This window comes from Mchenga conophoros, linkage group LG2, assembly GCF_057382185.1.
Source record: "Mchenga conophoros isolate Kocher_MC1m ecotype Shallow Benthic linkage group LG2, M_conophoros_male_GT1.1, whole genome shotgun sequence".
NCBI lineage: Eukaryota > Metazoa > Chordata > Actinopteri > Cichliformes > Cichlidae > Mchenga > Mchenga conophoros.
In genome coordinates, this window is record NC_140527.1 from 7,887,672 (window position 1) to 7,892,752 (window position 5,081).

Sequence of the window (5,081 nt, forward strand, 5' to 3'; positions counted from 1 at the left end):
TCAGCCAAAGCTCATATCTATTTTTTTTGCCACTTGTATTTTTTATGGTGAATTTTCTGTTGGAGTCAAATTGTTACTTACATTTGTAAGTCTTAGTTCAAGCAGCATGATCAAAGACATTCCTTTGTTTCTCACCCCCTCCCCAGACTGTTGAACGGTGGGGGAGGCTGCAGTGTTTTATTATGGGACATCCTATGTGAAGGTTCTCTTTTCTTGTTTAGTAAGCTTCCTGCTTTTAGGACCCTTTTGTCGGCAGGAGTTCACACAAACGCACTCACATGCATACAGACATGCACATTCTCACACATGCATACACACATACAGTGGGGCAAAAAAGTATTTAGTCAGCCACCGATTGTGCAAGTTCCCCCACTTAAAATGACAGAGGTCAGGGATTTGCACCAGAGGTACACTTCAACTGTGAGAGACAGAATGTGGAAAAAAAAATCCATGAATTCACATGGTAGGATTTGTAAAGAATTTATTGGTAAATCAGGGTGGAAAATAAGTATTTGGTCACCTCAAACAAGGAAAATCTCTGGCTCTCACAGACCTGTAACGTCTTCTGTAAGAAGCTTTTCTGTCCCCCACTCGTTACCTGTATGAATGGCACCTTTTTGAACTCATCATCTGTATAAAAGACACCTGTCCACAGCCTCAGACTCCAAACTCCGCCATGGCCAAGACCAAAGAGCTTTCGAAGGACACCAGGAAAAGTATTGTAGCCCTGCACCAGACTGGGAAGAGTGAATCTACAATAGGCAAGCAGCTTGGTGTGAAAAATTCAACTGTGGGAGCAATCATCAGAAAATGGAAGACATACAAGACCACTGATAATCTCCCTCGATCTGGGGCTCCACGCAAGATCTCATCCCGTGGGGTCAAAATGATCATGAGAATGGTGAGCAAAGATCCCAGAACCACACGGGGGGACCTGGTGAATGACCTGCAGAGAGCTGGGACCAAAGTAACAAAGGTCACCATCAGTAACACACTACAACGGCAGGGAATCAAATCCCGCAGTGCCAGACGTGTTCCGCTGCTGAAGCCAGTGCATGTCCAGGCCCGTCTGAAGTTTGCCAGAGAGCACATGGATGATACAGCAGAGGATTGGGAGAATGTCATGTGGTCAGATGAAACCAAAGTAGAACTTTTTGGTATAAACTCAACTCGTCATGTTTGGAGGAAGAAGAATACTGAGTTGCATCCCAAGAACACCATACCTACTGTGAAGCATGGGGGTGGAAACATCATGCTATGGGGCTGTTTTTCTGCCAAGGGGACAGGACGACTGATCCGTGTTAAGGACAGAATGAATGGGGCCATGTATCGTGAGATTTTGAGCCAAAACCTCCTTCCATCAGTGAGAACTTTGAAGATGAAACGAGGCTGGGTCTCCCAACATGACAATGATCCAAAACACACCGCCCGGGCAACAAAGGAGTGGCTCCGTAAGAAGCATTTGAAAGTCCTGGAGTGGCCTAGCCAGTCTCCAGACCTCAACCCCATAGAAAATCTGTGGTGGGAGTTGAAAGTCCGTGTTGCTCGGCGACAGCCCCAAAACATCACTGCTCTCAAGAAGATCTGCATGGAGGAATGGGCCAAAATACCAGCTACTGTGTGTGCAAACCTGGTAAAGACCTATAGTAAACGTTTGACCTCTGTTATTGCCAACAAAGGTTATGTTACAAAGTATTGAGTTGTATTTTTGTTATTGACCAAATACTTATTTTCCACCCTGATTTACGAATAAATTCTTTACAAATCCTACCATGTGGATTCATGGATTTTTTTTTTTTTCACATTCTGTCTCTCACAGTTGAAGTGTACCTGTGGTGCAAATTACTGACCTCTGTCATCATTTTAGGTGGGGGAACTTGCACAATCGGTGGCTGACTAAATACTTTTTTGCCCCACTGTATATACACACACGTGGCTACACGTGCACACATACACACACATGGTGCCTTATCTTACTTGCTAGCAAGTAAAAAACGGTTAAAGATGTTCGTCTTGCTTCCTTGTTGTTAACGGGAATGAGTTTCTAAACCAGCGGGGCCTGTGGAAGCGCAGACCCAACATTTTCTTTCTTTCTTTCTTTCTTTTTTTTTTTTTTTTTTTTTTTTTTAATTTCTGGTTGTGAATTAGGCACGGAATAGCTAAACAGAAGGTGTTACTGACCACAAAGCCAGTTTTGTAAGGGCAACCACCAGCTTCTATGTCTACCCTTACTGTGGGACATCATGGGTGCACATGGCACCAGACATGCGTGGTTTTGCTAGTTCTGATATATGACCAAAACCTCAGATTGCTTGGCTCTCATGTTTTTGTGCTAAGCAATCAAGCCGCTTTAAAGGAAAGATCTACATTTGATTCAATAACATAATAGTAAATGGGCTGGTTTTTATATAGTGCTTTCTTACTCGAGCACTCAAAGTAAAAGTAATTTTCAGCTTCTTTTTTTTCATAATTGTTGAAATTCTAAATCATTGCTGAGGTGCATGTTGGATAGCTATTTATTTAATTATTTATAAAAAATCACCAAGCTTTCACTAAGACTTTAGAGCAAAGTTCAAGATAAACCTAGTAAGTGATTTGTTGTCATAACTGAATATTAAATCTATAAGGTTGTGGATATGTAGCAACACATAGCAATATAATGGGCAAATATTGGCCACTTAGACAAATGTTGATAATTAGATATATAAACTCATTGAGTACAGCTTTTCAAGTAGATCATACAGAGAGGTTTTTTTTGGGTCAGTTTTGGTGGCTCAACTGCTCCGTCTGCACTGCTCCCAAGTGGAGTACCACAAGGTTCTATTCTGAGTCCGATTCATTTCGTTTTATATTTAGTTCTTGTAGGATCAGTCCCAAAAAGATATGGCATCTCATCCACTTCTACGCTGATGGTTCCCAAATCTATTTGCCCCTGAAAGGAAATGATAGCAACTCATTAAGTCTTTTGTATTTTGATGACATTAAAGGCTGAACGGCTTTAATGTTTCTAAATTTGTTGAGATTTGTCTGGTGATCAGGTACTTCTCCATGTTCCAAAGACCAGACTTAAGAACAGGGGCGAGCTAGTAAAATATAACCTAATCTATGGAACAATTTGCCTCCACATATTAGGCTAATCCTCACTTTGCAGATATTTAAAGTAGAGATGGACCGATCCGATATTACGTATCGGTATCGGTCCGATACTGACCTAAATTACTGGATCGGATATCGGAGAAAAATTAAAAATGTAATCCGATCCATTAAATATCACGAAAGCACCTCACAAAACTTGCAACACTCCGTAACTCACCTCAGAACGTTAGCATGTCGGAGCAGTATGCATCACGTGATAGAGCGGCTGTGGCATGCGGGACCTGTGGTGGTCTGGATAGCATTTGGAGCTTCGCTAGCAACCCGGCATTTCATCTCCGACAAAGTTATCCCGAGAGAAGTAAAGCAAGTGTGTAAGTCCATCTCTGAATGTTTGTAAAGCATTCCTGCGTTAAGCTTAACAAGCGACTGCCTCTCCTGCTGCTACTTCAATCATGAAACTGCTTAACGATCAGCTGATCGGCTTTTCTGTCGCGAGTCCGTGTCTCTAGTTTGCTTTTGGCCCACTTTGCACCAGAAAGAGGAAACCAGCGGCTGAACAACAGCAGCACGTTTAAGCTTGATCAGCTGTTGTTAGAATGTATTTAATATTACTTTCTACTCCAGGATCTTTTTCTACGTAGCTGACGGCTGGTAACTGTGCAGGGGCGGATCTAGCAAAGTTTAGCCAGGGGGGCCGATAGGGCATTAACAGGGAAAAGGGGGCACAAAGACATACTTTTCTTTCTTATTCTCATTTAAAATGTCTAGCTTTTAATAAATAATTATCTGACACCCAAAGTTTTAATTTGATGTAAAATGAATAGAAGTCAATTACTGTCTATAGTAACTATTAAGTCTAATATATATACCCTAGTAAGCTATAGTACTTTTTCCTTTGGGAAGGTACCATCTGTGCAGTCTGCAATTTTGTTGAAGAAAGATGTTGAATCTATTTAATATTTCTTGAAAAATAATTGATTTCTGTGCATTTTTTTTCACACTGCATCAAATTAAGGTTGATTACGTCGATTAAGCATCATGAGGTGGAGCGTGAGGGGTGGTTCCCTATTTTTTATTTATTTATTTTTGTTGTTGCTGGGAGTTGGAACCCTATTAGTTAGGTTGCTTAATATTTATGCTAAGTACTCTTTAAAATACCAGAATAGGGAGGATGGTGTAGGTTTAAGTTTATTAGATTGATCAGTATTGCTGAACTATGAAATATTTTTTTTTGCATACAGGTATAACAGAATAGCTTTAGTGTAGTTGTTGTTTTAAACTTGAGTATGAACTTATACAAAATGCAGCAAGATATTTAAAAAACAGTTTTGTTGATTAAAAAACACTATATCGGATTCATATCGGTATCGGCAGATATCCAAATTTATGATATCGGTATCGGACATAAAAAAGTGGTATCGTGCCATCTCTAATTTAAAGTACACGGTGTCTACTGGCAGCAGGAATAATGCACCATAGCACAAAGCACAGATCAGAATCAGAATCAGAATACTTTATTCATCCCGAGGGAAATTAGGGGTTACAGCATCTCAAACTGATTTTTTGAACAGGACAATGAGTTCATCATACTTAAAAATCATCTACACATACTAGATCTCAATCCAGAAGAGCACTGTTTTGGTAGAATGGGAGATTCTACCAAAATGTCCAGCTGACAAGCCTGCAGCAACTTTGTGTGCACATAGCATTTGTTAAAAGGAACATTTATGGGCAAAACCTCAAACCCTATATGTTATTATAACAGCAGTAAATGACTACCTGCTTCAGAAAGTTGTGCATTAAAAATTACACATTCACCACGTACGAATAGGTGGTTTGTGCATTTCCTATAACGTTTTCTCATAATTCTTATAAAGTAGTGCATTCCCTAGATTTTAAAAGAGCAAATGACTGGTCCAACATCCTGCACCATTCATATTTCTTAAAATAAAGTGCCATCTTCCTAGTTTGCTTCATCAAGAAAG